Raw genomic sequence first — 18,497 nt, forward strand, 5'->3', positions numbered from 1 at the left:
GAGGGGTACAGACGGCACATTAGGGAGTATATAGCGGTAGTGCGGGTGAGGGGATAGAGGGCACATAAGGGAGAGTATAGCGGTAGTGCGGGTGAGGGGTACAGACGGCACATTAGGGAGTGTATAGCGGTAGTGCGTGTGAGGGGTATAGAGGGCACATAAGAGAGTGTATAGCGGTAGTGTGGGTGAGGGGTACAGACGGCACATAAGGGAGTGTATAGCGGTAGTGCGGGTGATGGGTACAGACGGCACATAAGAGAGTGTATAGCGGTAGTGTGGGTGAGGGGTATAGACGGCACCTAAAGGAGTGTATAGCGGTAGTGCGTGTGAGAGGTACATGCGGCACATAAGGGAGTGTATAGCGGTAGTGTGGGTGAGGGGTACAGACGGCACATAAGGGAGTGTATAGTGGTAGTGTGGGTGTGTGGTACAGACGGCACATAAGGGAGTGTATAGCAGTAGTGTGGATGAGGGGTATAGACGGCACATAAGGGAGTGTATAGCGGTAGTGCGTGTGAGAGGTACATGCGGCACATAAGGGAGAGTACAGCGGTAGTGCGGGTGAGGGGTACAGACGGCACATTAGGGAGTGTATAGCGGTAGTGCGTGTGAGGGGTATAGAGGGCACATAAGGTATGTGTATAGCGGTAGTGTGGGTGAGGGGTACAGACGGCACATAAGGGAGTGTATAGCGGTAGTGCGGGTGATGGGTACAGACGGCACATAAGAGAGTGTATAGCGGTAGTGCGGGTGAGAGGTACATGCGGCACATAAGGGAGTGTATAGCGGTAGTGCGGGTGTGTGGTACAGACGGCACATAAGGGAGTGTATAGCTGTAGTGTGTGTGAGAGGTACATGCGGCACATAAGGGAGTGTATAGCGGTAGTGCGGGTGAGGGGTACAGACGGCACATTAGGGAGTATATAGCGGTAGTGCGGGTGAGGGGTATAGAGGGCACATAAGGGAGAGTATAGCGGTAGTGCGGGTGAGGGGTACAGACGGCACATTAGGGAGTGTATAGCGGTAGTGCGTGTGAGGGATATAGAGGGCACTTAAGGTATGTGTATAGCGGTAGTGTGGGTGAGGGGTACACACGGCACATAAGGGAGTGTATAGCGGTAGTGTGGGTGAGGGGTATAGACGGCACCTAAGGGAGTGTATAGCGGTAGTGCGTGTGAGAGGTACATGCGGCACATAAGGGAGTGTATAGCGGTAGTGTGGGTGAGGGGTACAGACGGCACATAAGGGAGTGTATAGCGGTAGTGTGGGTGTGTGGTACAGACGGTACATAAGGGAGTGTATAGCGGTAGTGTGGATGAGGGGTATAGACGGCACATAAGGGAGTGTATAGCGGTAGTGCGTGTGAGAGGTACATGCGGCACATAAGGGAGTGTATAGCGGTAGTGTGGGTGAGTGGTACAGACGGCGCATAAGGGAGTGTAAGCGGTTGTGCGGGTGAGAGGTACATGCGGCACATAAGGGAGTGTATAGCGGTAGTGCGGGTGAGGGGTACAGACGGCACATTAGGGAGTGTATAGCGGTAGTGTGGGTGTGTGGTACAGACGGCACATAAGGGAGTGTATAGCGGTAGTGCGGGTGAGGGGTACAGACGGCACATTAGGGAGTATATAGCGGTAGTGCGGGTGAGGGGTATAGAGGGCACATAAGGGAGAGTATAGCGGTAGTGCGGGTGAGGGGTACAGACGGCACATTAGGGAGTGTATAGCGGTAGTGCGGGTGAGGGGTATAGAGGGCACATAAGGTGTGTGTATAGCGGTAGTGTGGGTGAGGGGTACAGACGGCACATAAGGGAGTGTATAGCGGTAGTGCGGGTGATGGGTACAGACGGCACATAAGAGAGAGTATAGCGGTAGTGTGGGTGAGGGGTATAGACGACACATAAGGGAGTGTACAGCGGTAGTGCGGGTGAGGGGTACAGACGGCACATAAGGGAGTGTATAGTGGTAGTGCGGGTGAGGGGTATAGACGGCACATAAGGGAGTGTATAGCAGTAGTGTGTTAGAGACGGCACATAAGGGAGTGTACAGTGGTAGTGCGGGTGAGGGGTACAGATGGCACATAAGGGAGTGTATAGTGGTAGTGCGGGTGAGGGGTATAGACGGCACATAAGGGAGTGTATAGCGGTAGTGTGGGTGAAGGGTACAGACGGAACATAAGGGAGTGTATAGCGGTAGTGTTGGTGAGGGGTACAGACGGCACATAAGGGAGTGAAGAGCGGTAGTGTGGGTGAGGGGTACAGATGGCACATAAGGGAGTATATTGCGGTAGTGTGGGTGAGGGGTACAGATGGCACATAAGGGAGTGTATAGCGGTAGAGTGGGTGAGGGGTACAGATGGCACATAAGGGAGTGTATAGCGGTAGTGTGGGTGAGGGGTACAGATGGCACATAAGGGAGTGTATAGCGGTAGTGCGGGTGATGGGTACAGGCGACACATAAGGGAGTCTATAGCGGTAGTGCGGGCGAGGGGTACAGACGGCACATAAGGGAGTGTATAGCGGTAGTGTTGGTGAGGGGTACAGATGGCACATAAGGGAGTGTATAGCGGTAGTGCAGGTGAGGGGTACAGACGGCACATAAGGGAGTGTATAGCGGTAGTGCGGGTGAGGGGTACAGACGGCACATAAGGGAGTGTATAGCGGTAGTGCGGGTGAGGGGAACAGACGGCACATAAGGGAGTGTATGGTGGTAGTGCGGGTGAGGGGTACAGACGGCACATAAGGGAGTATATAGCGGTAGTGCTGGTGAGGTGTACAGACGGCACATAAGGGAGTGTATAGCGGTAGTGCGGGTGAGGGGTAAAGACGGCACATAAGGGAGTGTATAGCGGTAGTGCGGGTGAGGGGTACAGACGGCACATAAGGGGGTGTATAGCGGTTGTGCGGGTGAGGGGTACAGACGGCACATAAGGGAGTGTATAGCGGTAATGTGGGTGAGGAGTACAGACGGCATATAAGGGGGTGTATAGCGGTAGTGCGGGTGAGGGGTACAGACGGCACATAAGGGTGTGTATAGCGGTTGTGCGGGTGAGGGGTACAGACGGCACATAAGGGAGTATATAGCGGTAGTGCGGGTGAGGGGTACAGACGGCACATAAGGGCGTGTATAGCGGTAGTGTGGGTGATGGGTACAGACGGCACATAAGGGAGTGTATAGCGGTAGTGCAGGTGAGGGGTACAGACGGCACATAAGTGAGTGTATAGCGGTAGTGTGGGTGAGGAGTACAGACGGCATATAAGGGGGTGAATAGCGGTAGTGCGGGTGAGGGGTACAGACGGCACATAAGGGGGTGTATAGCGGTTGTGCGGGTGAGGGGTACAGACGGCACATAAGGGAGTGTATAGCGGTAGTGTGGGTGAGGAGTACAGACGGCATATAAGGGGGTGTATAGCGGTAGTGCGGGTGAGGGGTACAGACGGCACATAAAGGGGTGTATAGCGGTAGTGCGGGTGAGGGGTACAGACGGCACATAAGGGAGTGTATAGTGGTAGTGCGGGTGAGGGGTATAGACGGCACATAAGGGAGTGTATAGCAGTAGTGTGTTAGAGACGGCACATAAGGGAGTGTAAAGTGGTAGTGCGGGTGAGGGGTACAGATGGCACATAAGGGAGTGTATAGTGGTAGTGCGGGTGAGGGGTATAGACGGCACATAAGGGAGTGTATAGCGGTAGTGTGGGTGAAGGGTACAGACGGAACATAAGGGAGTGTATAGCGGTAGTGTTGGTGAGGGGTATAGACGGCACATAAGGGAGTGTACAGCGGTAGTGCGGGTGAAGGACACAGACGGCACATAAGGGAGTGTATAGCGGTAGTGTGGGTGAGGGGTACAGACGGCACATAAGGGAGTGTATAGCGGTAGTGTAGGTGAGGGGTACAGATGGCACATAAGGGAGTATATAGCGGTAGTGTGGTTGAGGGGTACAGATGGCACATAAGGGAGTGTATAGCGGTAGTGTGGGTGAGGGGTACAGACGGCACATAAGGGAGTGTATAGCGGTAGTGCGGGTGAGGGGTACAGGCAGCACATAAGGGAGTGTATAGCGGTAGTGCGGGTGATGGGTACAGGCGGCACATAAGGGAGTGTATAGCGGTAGTGCGGGTGAGGGGTACAGACGGCACATAAGGGAGTGTATAGCGGTAGTGTTGGTCAGGGGTACAGATGGCACATAAGGGAGTGTATAGCGGTAGTGCAGGTGAGGGGTACAGACGGCACATAAGTGAGTGTATAGCGGTAGTGCGGGTGAGGGGTACAGACGGCACATAAGGGAGTGTATAGCGGTAGTGCGGGTGAGGGGTACAGACGGCACATAAGGGAGTGTATAGCGGTAGTGCGGGTGAGGGGTACAGACGGCACATAAGGGAGTGTATGGTGGTAGTGCGGGTGAAGGGTACAGACGGCACATAAGGGAGTGTATAGCGGTAGTGCGGGTGGGGGGTACAGACGGCACATAAGGGAGTGTATAGCGGTAGTGCGGGTGAGGGGTAAAGACGGCACATAAGGGAGTGTATAGCGGTAGTGCGGGTGAGGGGTAAAGACGGCACATAAGGGAGTGTATAGCAGTAGTGCGGGTGAGGGGTACAGACGGCACATTAGGGGGTGTATAGCGGTAGTGCGGGTGAGGGGTACAGACGGCACATAAGGGAGTGTATAGCTGTAGTGTGGGTGAGGGGTAAAGACGGCACATAAGGGAGTGTATAGCGGTAGTGCGGGTGAGGGGTACAGACGGCACATAAGGGAGTGTATAGTGGTAGTGCGGGTGAGGGGTACAGACGGCACATAAGGGAGTGTATAGCGGTAGTGTGGGTGAGGGGTACAGACTGCACATAAGGGAGTGTATAGTGGTAGTGTGGGTGAGGGGTACAGACGGCACATTAGGGGGTGTATAGCGGTAGTGTGGGTGAGGGGTACAGATGGCACATAAGGGAGTGTATAGCGGTAGTGCGCGTGAGGGCTACAGACGGCACATAAGGGGGTGTATAGCGGTAGTGTGGGTGAGGGGTACAGATGGCACATAAGGGAGTGTATAGCGGTAGTGCGCGTGAGGGGTACAGACGGCACATAAGGGGGTGTATAGCGGTAGTGCGGGTGAGGGGTACAGACGGCACATAAGGGAGTGTATAGCGGTAGTGCGGGTGAGGGGTACAGACGGCACATAAGGGAGTGTATAGCGGTAGTGCGCGTGAGGGGTACAGACGGCACATTAGGGGGTGTATAGCGGTAGTGTGGGTGAGGGGTACAGATGGCACATAAAGGAGTGTATAGCGGTAGTGCGCGTGAGGGGTACAGACGGCACATAAGGGGGTGTATAGCGGTAGTGCGGGTGAGGGGTACAGACGGCACATAAGGGAGTGTATAGCGGTAGTGCGGGTGAGGGGTACAGACGGCACATAAGGGAGTGTATAGCGGTAGTGCGGGTGAGGGGTACAGACGGCACATAAGGGAGTGTATAGCGGTAGTGTGGGTGAGGGGTACAGACGGCACATAAGGGAGTGTATAGCGGTAGTGCGGGTGAGGGGTAAAGACGGCACATAAGGGAGTGTATAGCGGTAGTGCGGGTGAGGGGTACAGACGGCACATAAGGGAGTGTATAGTGGTAGTGCGGGTGAGGGGTACAGACGGCACATAAGGGAGTGTATAGCGGTAGTGTGGGTGAGGGGTACAGACGGCACATAAGGGAGTGTATAGTGGTAGTGCGGGTGAGAGGTACAGACGGCACATAAGGGAGTGTATAGCGGTAGTGCGCGTGAGGGGTACAGACGGCACATTAGGGGGTGTATAGCGGTAGTGTGGGTGAGGGGTACAGATGGCACATAAGGGAATGTATAGCGGTAGTGCGGGTGAGGGGTACAGACGGCACATAAGGGAGTGTATAGCGGTAGTGTGGGTGAGGGGTACAGAAGGCACATAAGGGAGTGTATAGCGGTAGTGTGGGTGAGGGGTACAGAAGGCATACCTCCCAACTTTGATCTCAGCGGTGGAGGGACAGCAAATCCGTGCGCCCGTTTTAGGGGGCGTGACCTAATGGCAAGGGGGCGTGGCTTCGCGGCAAGAGCCGCGATCGCAAGCCACGCCCCCCATTTTCGTCATTATGGGGGCATGAACAGCGCTGTGAGAGCTGCTGGTCATGCTCCCTGTCCCTCTCTGCCGTGAATAGACGCTGTGCGCATGCGCACAGCATCTATTCACCGCTGCTCTCCACAGAGCAGCGAGTGACAGGGAGGGATCTCCCAAATTCCCCCCCCACCCGCGGGACACTGCGACTCGCGGGTGGGACAGCGGGACAGACCGTGAAAAACGGGACTGTCCCGCCAAAATCGGGACAGTTGGGAGGTATGCAGAAGGCACATAAGGGAGTGTATAGCGGTAGTGTGGGTGAGGGGTACAGAAGGCACATAAGGGAGTGTATAGCGGTAGTGCGGGTGAGGGGTACAGATAGCACATAAGAGTGAAATCTTCTGAACTGGAGTGCTTTGAAAGATGCCACCATCTTTGAATACTTTGCGCTTTCTCTTGTGACAGGTAAATTCAATGATCCACCGTATCCAGAATCATTCTGAGGAATTTAATTCTTTGAGACGGGACCAGGGTTGAATTTTTTGATGTATGTGCCTGCCTGTGAAGTGTACAGACTCAGAAGAAAATATGGTAGAGATATAGGGGGTAATTCCAAGTTAATCGCAGCAGGATCTTTGTTAGCAGTTGGGCAAAACCATGTGCACTGCAGGGGAGGCAGATATAACATGTGCAGAGAGAGTTAGATTTGGGTGGGGTGTGTTCAATCTGAAATCTAATTTGCAGTGTAAAAATAAAGCAGCCAGTATACCCTGCACAGAAATAAAATAACCCACCCAAATCTAGCTCTCTATGCACATGTTATATCTGCCCCCCCTGCAGTGCACATGGTTTTGCCCAACTGCTAACAAAATTCCTGCTGCGATCAACTTGGAATTACCCCCATAGGGCGGCGTGCAGCCCATAACTCTCTGGTGATATCCTGGTCACGTAAGCGCCCATTTGGGCAAATCTATATCAGATATAATTGCTTACCCTATTTTCTTCTGCACCACTCATCTTTAACAAATTGTTTGACTCATATGTTATCCTCCCAAAGAGACTGTAATCTTTGTACTGGATTTGGCTTTAAATAGCAATTTTTTTCATCATAGGGAATTTTTCCTTGTACATCATATTTCTCTAACGTCCTAGTGGATGCTGGGGACTCCGTAAGGACCATGGGGAATAGATGGGCTCCGCAGGAGACTGGGCACTCTAAAGAAAGATTAGGTACTATCTGGTGTGCACTGGCTCCTCCCTCTATGCCCCTCCTCCAGACCTCAGTTAGAATCTGTGCCCGGCCAGAGCTAGAGGCACCTAGTGGGCTCTCCTGAGCCTGCTAGAAAAAGAAAGTATTTGTTAGGTTTTTTATTTTCAGTGAGCTCTGCTGGCAACAGACACACTGCTACGAGGGACTGAGGGGAGAGAAGCCAACGTACCTGCTTGCAGCTAGGTTGTGCTTCTTAGGCTACTGGACACCATTAGCTCCAGAGGGATCGAACACAGGCACCTGTCCTTGGTCGTCCGTTCCCGCCCCCGCGCCGCCGTCCCCCTCGCAGAGCCAGAAGCACTGAAGTCCAGGAGAAGACAGAAGACATCGAAATCGGCGGCATGAAGACTCCTGTCTTCAAATAAGGTAGCGCACAGCACCGCAGCTGTGCGCCATTGCTCCCTCTGCACACCACACACTCCGGTCACTGTAGGGTGCAGGGCGCTGGCGGGGGCGCCCTGGGCAGCAATATTAATACCTTTGGGCAAAAGATACACATAAATACAGTCCCAGACTGTATATGTGTAAAACCCCCGCCATTTTTTCACACAGAATAGCGGGACAGAAGCCCGCCGCTGAGGGGGCGGAGCTTCTTCCTCAGCACTAACCAGCGCCATTTTATCTTCACAGCTCCGCTGGAAGCAGCTCCCCAGGCTCTCCCCTGCAGTATCCAGATACAACAAGGGCAATAGAGAGGGGGGGGGGGGGGGGTACATAAATTTAGGCGCAAAAAGGAACATTATTGTGTTTATATCAGCAGCTACTAGGTGAACACATCTGATAGTGTTATCCCTGGGGTATATAGCGCTGTGGTGTGTGCTGGCATACTCTCTCTCTGTCTCCCCAAAAGCCTTGTGGGGTCCTGTCCTCAGTCAGAGCATTCCCTGTGTGTGTGCGGTGTGTCGGTACGTCAGTGTCGACATGTTTGATGAGGAAGGGTACGTGGAGGCGGAGCAAGTGCATATGGATGAGGTGTCGGCACCGACACCTGACTGGATGGATATGTGGAAGTGTTAAATAATAATGTAAACTCCTTGCAAAAAAAAGGTTTGTTAAAGCTGAAGCCTTGGGACAGTCAGGGTCTCACCCAGTGCCTGATCCCACAGCTCAGAGGCCGTCGGGGTCTCATAATCGTCCACTATCCTAGTTAATTGACACAGATGTCGACACGGAGTCTGCCTCCAGTGTCGACTATATTAATGCAAAGTTACAGCCAGATTGGCACTAAAGTATTCAATATATGTTTATTGTAATAAGATGATTTGCATGTCAATGATGACTCATCTGTCCCTGTCACAAGGGTGCACAGGTGTAAGGGGAAGAAAGCTGAGGTAATTTTCCCTCCTCTCATGAGGAAAAAGAGCGGCAATCTCCAGACAAAAGACTGCAGCTTCCCTCAAGGATTTCTCAGACAGTGGGGTAAATTTACTAAGATCCGTATTTTCCCGTCTGAGGTCAAAGTACCATCACGAATGACATCGAAAGTGTAAAGTTGCAACTTTTTGAATTGATTACGACTAATTTACTAAGCTGTCGTATTTGTATTTGTATTTTGTTCCGATGTCGATGTCATTCGTGGTTTTGTAAGGTAGAATGCGGCCGATTTTGAGGTTTGTCGGCCGTGTTCTGAGGTTTTTGTTACGACTGCGTCACATGTCGGTTACGGCAGTGTTTGTCCGTTCCCGGCCGCTTTTTTTTCCTAAGTTTCGTTTTTGTCACTCGTCCGTGATTGGTTTGATTCGTGATGGAGGAGTGTCTGTGCACATTACTATAAAAACGCCCCAAACCGTCCGCACCTCGTGGGTTTAGCTAGTGGAGAGGAGAGAGGAAGGTGTGTTAGGAGTTGGTGAGTTTGGTGGAGTTTTTGGTGGATTTGGTGAGTTTTTTTGCGATTGTTGAGTGCTGTACTGTGTGTGTAAGTAGTCTTGTCATACTTGTTGTGTAGTTTTTTCAAAGTTTGTCTATTTTTTTGTCATTGTTTTTTTTTTCAAGTCTATTGTCATTGTTTGTGAGTGTGTGTGTGTGTGTGTGTGTGTGTGTGTGTGTGTGTGTGTGTGTGTGTGTGTGTGTTGGGTGTGTGGTGTGTAGTGGTAGTGGAGGAGTGTGTTTTCTGTTTTTTTTTTCTCTGTGTTATTTGTAGTTTGTCGGGATTATGTCACAGTCAGAGGTCAGTGTTGTGGAGGAGGTGATTGAGAGGGAGGAGGTGAGTGAGGTGGAGGAGGTGAGTGAGGTGGAGGAGGTGAGTGAGAGGGAGGAGGTGAGTGAGGTGGAGGGGGTTAGTGAGAGGGAGGAGGTGAGTGAGGAGGAGGGGGTGCCTGTTGCTGCGTTCTCCAGTGATAGTGATGGTGTTGTGGCTCCGCAGCCACGCACCACTACCAAGACTGGGCGCAATGTCAAATTCAGCTATGCTGAAAACATGGCTTTGGTGCGGGAGCTGATGAGGCATCATCGGCAATTGTTTGGGCAGGATGCTGCCAAGGTGTCCACACGTAGGAAGTCTGTACTGTGGGGTAAAGTGATTTAATAGTGAGGGTGTGGTGAGGCGGACTGAGGACACGTGTCGCAAGCTCTTTTATGATATCAAGCGCCGTGTCAAGGCCAAGATGGCCAAGGAGGCCAAATCAGCCCGCCAAACCGGGGGTGGACACCCCTTCCGTGCTACTTATCGGGATTGGGAGGAGCCTGTGCGGTCCCTTATTCCTCCCGAAGTGGTTGGTGCGACTCATGTCCGGGATTTGGACCGGCCAAGGCAGGATGGTGAGTTTTTATTTTCTAATTAAAAGTGTTTTGTTTTTTTTTAAATAAAAATGTAATCCTGATAATTCTGATTGTCATTTTTTGATTTGTTACATTGTGTTGGTGATGTCGTGCAGGCCTGGGCAACCTGTGGCTCTACAGGTGTTGCCAAACTACAAGTCCCATCATGCATTGCCTCAGTTTTGTTAATAGTGAATGCTACATCTGTTGCAGTGCATGCTGGTATGTGTAGTTCTAATACATAATCAGAGATCCTGCTTGTCCATAACTGTTTTTTTTTTGGATCATTTATTACAAATAATTTTTATTTGGGTATTTATGTTTATTGTGTTTTTTTTTATGCATGTTTGTGCTAAATTAATTGATATGTTTTTTTTTTTTGGCTAGTGTTGTATTTGTTGTTTTTAAATTTGTAGCTTAGCGTGCAATATTGTGGTTTTTTTCTTAAATTTTTAAACAAATTAAAAAAAACATAATATTGTGCATAATTTTGCATTGGATATGGATTATTTAGTGTAATACAATCTGATTTAAAGAATACACACCCAGTGAAGAAAACCAGAATAGATTAAACATAAAATAGTTTACTTATCATTATGTTCCAGATGTTTACATCACAATAAGGAATTTCAGATAACAATGAGTATTCAAAGTATGTTCATTTGGTTTTGTCACATTTTTCAACAGTACGCCAGAGAAGCAGCACAGCCAGGCCACAGCCAACACTGCCAAGTGATGCAGATGGTGGTAATGCAGGTAAGAATTCACTGTAATCACATATTCATCAAACACATAGAAGTTCAAAATAGTAATGTTTCTCTTTTCACATAGGTTCTTCTTCTGCAAGCCGCCCTCCTCTAAGGCGCCCATCACAGGGCTCGGTGAGTGTGGCTAGGAGGCCAACCAAGACACGTCGTGTTGAGCCTGAGTCTGCGGCTCCATCATCACCACCCCAACGGCGCATCTTCGCGGTGTTGCCCCTGCCACCACAGGCAATTTTGGCGAGTCCACAAAGTGAGGATCCGCAATCACCTCAGCTGTCTGGTGAGTAAACAAAAAAGATAATTGTCATAAAAGTTTAACACAGTGTGGTCTATGAATTAACCTGGATAAGGCAGAATGATTTGTAAAACCACTGATATGTGCAAGGTGTTATATGCAGAAAAAGGGGTAAAAAAAACTTTTGAAATGTAAAACGTCTCTGTTTGGCTTGTGCCTTCATCACCTTGCACATATCATTGTCTTGTCAAATCCTTAGGTCTTCTCCTGGTTATTTCAGCTGCACCACTGTTTGTGTTGTGTCAATTAAATTTTATTTGTGTAATTTCTTATTCCTGCCCCTAATGTCAAACTACAAGCACATGTTTTAGTTGTTGTGCTTTGCTTTTACATTTTCAGATGTGATGTTGGCCATAGCAACCATTTATTATTAAAAAATTTAAACCCACAAAAATAAAACAAAAAAACAAATGTTTAAGACAAATGTTTGCCAAGGGCAACATCACCATTTCGAAACATAGGCCACCTTAAGACATTTGCATGGTTCTTTAAGATTTCTTATTTTGATTATTGATTATTATTATTTTAAAACAACACTGACTGGCTTCATCAATTAATGAGTGTGTAACAAACAACATTTAATGCATTGTGTGTGTTTCTCAAAAGGAAGGGCCATACATAATCTTGAAATGCATTAATGTAAAATGGCGAAAGATCTTCGTGTTTCCCAAATCATTATGGCTTAGAGTCTGTGATCAAACAAATAAATTAAAAAATTCAGTTTAATAAATTAGAAGGCACACACAAGCGTGCACAGAGACTGAATTGCGGAATCCGCTCCGAACTTCAACCCCTCCACGCCATTATAGTGTTCTCTCACCTCCCCTGTCCTGGATATAGATTGCTCACCTGGTCCGCTCCTCTGGCCCACCCAGGTGAGCAGTCTATATCCCGGACAGGGGATGTGAGAAAACACTATAATGCCGTGGAGGGGTTGAAGTTCGGAGCGGAACCCGCCAGTCAGTCTCTGCGCACGCCTGTGAAGGCACATATGTGTTTCAAAAGGTAAGATTCCTAGTTAATTTGAGCACACCAACTCTGTCCCATTTTCAACATGAGTATTATTAAGTAAGCCATGTTTGGGACAAGCAAAGAAATAATATTTATACTAAATAGTGGCTGTTCTCAACCCCATACAGAACCACCCATCATGGTCGAGGAGGCACAGCAGGAAACTGACCAACAGCCTACCTTCACACTACACCTGCAGCCCATTGATCCGACCCAACCAACCCCGCAGCAGGACATAACAGAAACACAGCAAACATCTGTTACCCCCCAATTGATGCCAGCTCCACCCCAGCAACAAATGTCCCCTGACTTTTGGAACAGTTGGACCACACAACAGGCACAAAACTCTGCCTACCTGAACACCCACACACAACACCTTGCCAGTCTGCCCCATCATCTTCCTCGCATTAGTCGGAACTCAGGCAGACTGATTGTTCAGGTTGGCAGAATAGCAACTTCAATGGAGCAAATCAGGGCGGACAACACTCAAATGCTTGCAAATTTGTCAAGAATAATCGATGAGCAACAGCGGCAGCAACAAGCCCTAATCCAATTAATACAGCACAACCAAGCGGTGAACGAAAGTTTGTCGAGAATTATTGCCAGCAACACTGCCACAAATAACCAACTTAATGCGAGCATATACAACCTCAGCCAAAGTATTAATGTGTTGGCAGCCCAACAAGTCACCTCAAGCTCCGGAACGACTACCCCAAGCCAGACTAGAGATGAGCGGGTTCGGTTTCTCTGAATCCGAACCCGCCAGAACTTCATGTTTTTTTTCACGGGTCCGAGCGACTCGGATCTTCCCGCCTTGCTCGGTTAACCCGAGCGCGCCCGAACGTCATCATGACGCTGTTGGATTCTCGCGAGGCTCGGATTCTATCGCGAGACTCGGATTCTATATAAGGAGCCGCGCGTCGCCGCCATTTTCACACGTGCATTGAGATTGATAGGGAGAGGACGTGGCTGGCGTCCTCTCCGTTTAGACACTTGATTTACTAATTTTGGGGAGCATTAGGAGTACTCAGTAGTGTACAGTGCAGAGTTTTGCTGATAGTGACCAGTGACCACCACTTTTATTTATAATCCGTTCTCTGCCTGAAAAAAGCGATACACAGCACACAGTGACTCAGTCACATACCATATCTGTGTGCACTGCTCAGGCTCAGGCCAGTGTGCTGCATCATCTATTATCTATATATAATATTATATATCTGTCTGACTGCTCAGCTCACACAGCTTATAATTGTGGGGGAGACTGGGGAGCACTACTGCAGTGCCAGTTATAGGTTATAGCAGGAGCCAGGAGTACATAATATATTATATAGTGAGTGACCACCAGACACACAGTGCAGTTTATTTAATATATCCGTTCTCTGCCTGAAAAAAGCGATACACACAGTGACTCAGTCAGTCACATACCATATCTGTGTGCACTGCTCAGGCTCAGGCCAGTGTGCTGCATCATCTATATATATTATATATCTGTCTGACTGCTCAGCTCACACAGCTTATAATTGTGGGGGAGACTGGGGAGCACTACTGCAGTGCCAGTTATAGGTTATAGCAGGAGCCAGGAGTACATAATATTATATTAAAATTAAACAGTGCACACTTTTGCTGCAGGAGTGCCACTGCCAGTGTGACTAGTGACCAGTGACCTGACCACCAGTATATAATATTAGTAGTATACTATCTCTTTATCAACCAGTCTATATTAGCAGCAGACACAGTACAGTGCGGTAGTTCACGGCTGTGGCTACCTCTGTGTCGGCACTCGGCAGCCCGTCCATAATTGTATATACCACCTAACCGTGGTTTTTTTTTCTTTCTTTATACATACATACTAGTTACGAGTATACTATCTCTTTATCAACCAGTCTATATATTAGCAGCAGACACAGTACAGTGCGGTAGTTCACGGCTGTGGCTACCTCTGTGTCGGCACTCGGCAGCCCGTCCATAATTGTATATACCACCTAACCGTGGTTTTTTTTTCTTTCTTTATACATACATACTAGTTACGAGTATACTATCTCTTTATCAACCAGTCTATATATTAGCAGCAGACACAGTACAGTGCGGTAGTTCACGGCTGTGGCTACCTCTGTGTCGGCACTCGGCAGCCCGTCCATAATTGTATATACCACCTAACCGTGGTTTTTTTTTCTTTCTTTATACATACATACTAGTTACGAGTATACTATCTCTTTATCAACCAGTCTATATATTAGCAGCAGACACAGTACAGTGCGGTAGTTCACGGCTGTGGCTACCTCTGTGTCGGCACTCGGCAGCCCGTCCATAATTGTATATACCACCTAACCGTGGTTTTTTTTTCTTTCTTTATACATACATACTAGTTACGAGTATACTATCTCTTTATCAACCAGTCTATATTAGCAGCAGACACAGTACAGTGCGGTAGTTCACGGCTGTGGCTACCTCTGTGTCGGCACTCGGCAGCCCGTCCATAATTGTATATACCACCTAACCGTGGTTTTTTTTTCTTTCTTTATACATACATACTAGTTACGAGTATACTATCTCTTTATCAACCAGTCTATATATTAGCAGCAGACACAGTACAGTGCGGTAGTTCACGGCTGTGGCTACCTCTGTGTCGGCACTCGGCAGCCCGTCCATAATTGTATATACCACCTAACCGTGGTTTTTTTTTCTTTCTTTATACATACATACTAGTTACGAGTATACTATCTCTTTATCAACCAGTCTATATATTAGCAGCAGACACAGTACAGTGCGGTAGTTCACGGCTGTGGCTACCTCTGTGTCGGCACTCGGCAGCCCGTCCATAATTGTATATACCACCTAACCGTGGTTTTTTTTTCTTTCTTTATACATACATACTAGTTACGAGTATACTATCTCTTTATCAACCAGTCTATATATTAGCAGCAGACACAGTACAGTGCGGTAGTTCACGGCTGTGGCTACCTCTGTGTCGGCACTCGGCAGCCCGTCCATAATTGTATATACCACCTAACCGTGGTTTTTTTTTCTTTCTTTATACATACATACTAGTTACGAGTATACTATCTCTTTATCAACCAGTCTATATATTAGCAGCAGACACAGTACAGTGCGGTAGTTCACGGCTGTGGCTACCTCTGTGTCGGCACTCGGCAGCCCGTCCATAATTGTATACTAGTATCCAATCCATCCATCTCCATTGTTTACCTGAGGTGCCTTTTAGTTGTGCCTATTAAAATATGGAGAACAAAAATGTTGAGGTTCCAAAATTAGGGAAAGATCAAGATCCACTTCCACCTCGTGCTGAAGCTGCTGCCACTAGTCATGGCCGAGACGATGAAATGCCAGCAACGTCGTCTGCCAAGGCCGATGCCCAATGGCATAGTACAGAGCATGTCAAAACCAAAACACCAAATATCAGTAAAAAAAGGACTCCAAAACCTAAAATAAAATTGTCGGAGGAGAAGCGTAAACTTGCCAATATGCCATTTACCACACGGAGTGGCAAGGAACGGCTGAGGCCCTGGCCTATGTTCATGGCTAGTGGTTCAGCTTCACATGAGGATGGAAGCACTCAGCCTCTCGCTAGAAAACTGAAAAGACTCAAGCTGGCAAAAGGCAAAGCACCGCAAAGAACTGTGCGTTCTTTGAAATCCCAAATCCACAAGGAGAGTCCAATTGTGTCGGTTGCGATGCCTGACCTTCCCAACACTGGACGTGAAGAGCATGCGCCTTCCACCATTTGCATGCCCCCTGCAAGTGCTGGAAGGAGCACCCGCAGTCCAGTTCCTGATAGTCAGATAGAAGATGTCAGTGTTGAAGTACACCAGGATGAGGAGGATATGGGTGTTGCTGGCGCTGGGGAGGAAATTGACCAGGAGGATTCTGATGGTGAGGTGGTTTGTTTAAGTCAGGCACCCGGGGAGACACCTGTTGTCCGTGGGAGGAATATGGCCGTTGACATGCCAGGTGAAAATACCAAAAAAATCAGCTCTTCGGTGTGGAGGTATTTCACCAGAAATGCGGACAACAGGTGTCAAGCCGTGTGTTCCCTTTGTCAAGCTGTAATAAGTAGGGGTAAGGACGTTAACCACCTCGGAACATCCTCCCTTATACGTCACCTGCAGCGCATTCATAATAAGTCAGTGACAAGTTCAAAAACTTTGGGTGACAGCGGAAGCAGTCCACTGACCAGTAAATCCCTTCCTCTTGTAACCAAGCTCACGCAAACCACCCCACCAACTCCCTCAGTGTCAATTTCCTCCTTCCCCAGGAATGCCAATAGTCCTGCAGGCCATGTCACTGGCAATTCTGACGAGTCCTCTCCTGCCTGGGATTCCTCCGATGCATCCTTGCGTGTAACGCCTACTGCTGCTGGCGCTGCTGTTGTTGCCGCTGGGAGTCGATGGTCATCCCAGAGGGGAAGTCGTAAGCCCACTTGTACTACTTCCAGTAAGCAATTGACTGTTCAACAGTCCTTTGCGAGGAAGATGAAATATCACAGCAGTCATCCTACTGCAAAGCGGATAACTGAGGCCTTGGCATCCTGGGTGGTGAGAAACGTGGTTCCGGTATCCATCATTACTGCAGAGCCAACTAGAGACTTGTTGGAGGTACTGTGTCCCCGGTACCAAATACCATCTAGGTTCCATTTCTCTAGGCAGGCGATACCGAAAATGTACACAGACCTCAGAAAAAGAGTCACCAGTGTCCTAAAAAATGCAGCTGTACCCAATGTCCACTTAACCACGGACATGTGGACAAGTGGAGCAGGGCAGGGTCAGGACTATATGACTGTGACAGCCCACTGGGTAGATGTATGGACTCCCGCCGCAAGAACAGCAGCGGCGGCACCAGTAGCAGCATCTCGCAAACGCCAACTCTTTCCTAGGCAGGCTACGCTTTGTATCACCGCTTTCCAGAATACGCACACAGCTGAAAACCTCTTACGGCAACTGAGGAAGATCATCGCGGAATGGCTTACCCCAATTGGACTCTCCTGTGGATTTGTGGCATCGGACAACGCCAGCAATATTGTGTGTGCATTAAATCTGGGCCAATTCCAGCACGTCCCATGTTTTGCACATACCTTGAATTTGGTGGTGCAGAATTTTTAAAAAAACGACAGGGGCGTGCAAGAGATGCTGTCGGTGGCCAGAAGAATTGCGGGACACTTTCGGCGTACAGGCACCACGTACAGAAAACTGGAGCACCACCAAAAACTACTGAACCTGCCCTGCCATCATCTGAAGCAAGAAGTGGTAACGAGGTGGAATTCAACCCTCTATATGCTTCAGAGGTTGGAGGAGCAGCAAAAGGCCATTCAAGCCTATACAATTGAGCACGATATAGTAGGTGGAATGCACCTGTCTCAAGTGCAGTGGAGAATGATTTCAACGTTGTGCAAGGTTCTGATGCCCTTTGAACTTGCCACACGTGAAGTCAGTTCAGACACTGCCAGCCTGAGTCAGGTCATTCCCCTCATCAGGCTTTTGCAGAAGAAGCTGGAGGCATTGAAGAAGGAGCTAAAAGGGAGCGATTCCGCTAGGCATGTGGGACTTGTGGATGCAGCCCTTAATTCGCTTAACAAGGATTCACGGGTGGTCAATCTGTTGAAATCAGAGCACTACATTTTGGCCACCGTGCTCGATCCTAGATTTAAAGCCTACCTTGGATCTCTCTTTCCGGCAGACACAGGTCTGCTGGGGTTGAAAGACCTGCTGGTGACAAAATTGTCAAGTCAAGCGGAACGCGACCTGTCAACATCTCCTCCTTCACATTCTCCCGCAACTGGGGGTGCGAGGAAAAGGCTCAGAATTCCGAGCCCACCCGCTGGCGGTGATGCAGGGCAGTCTGGAGCGACTGCTGATGCTGACATCTGGTCCGGACTGAAGGACCTGACAACGATTACGGACATGTCGTCTACTGTCACTGCATATGATTCTCTCAACATTGATAGAATGGTGGAGGATTATATGAGTGACCGCATCCAAGTAGGCACGTCACACAGTCCGTACTTATACTGGCAGGAAAAAGAGGCAATTTGGAGGCCCTTGCACAAACTGGCTTTATTCTACCTAAGTTGCCCTCCCACAAGTGTGTACTCCGAAAGAGTGTTTAGTGCCGCCGCTCACCTTGTCAGCAATCGGCGTACGAGGTTACATCCAGAAAATGTGGAGAAGATGATGTTCATTAAAATGAATTATAATCAATTCCTCCGCGGAGACATTGACCAGCAGCAATTGCCTCCACAAAGTACACAGGGAGCTGAGATGGTGGATTCCAGTGGGGACGAATTGATAATCTGTGAGGAGGGGGATGTACACGG

Source organism: Pseudophryne corroboree, chromosome 3, assembly GCF_028390025.1.
Source record: "Pseudophryne corroboree isolate aPseCor3 chromosome 3, aPseCor3.hap2, whole genome shotgun sequence".
Lineage (NCBI taxonomy): Eukaryota > Metazoa > Chordata > Amphibia > Anura > Myobatrachidae > Pseudophryne > Pseudophryne corroboree.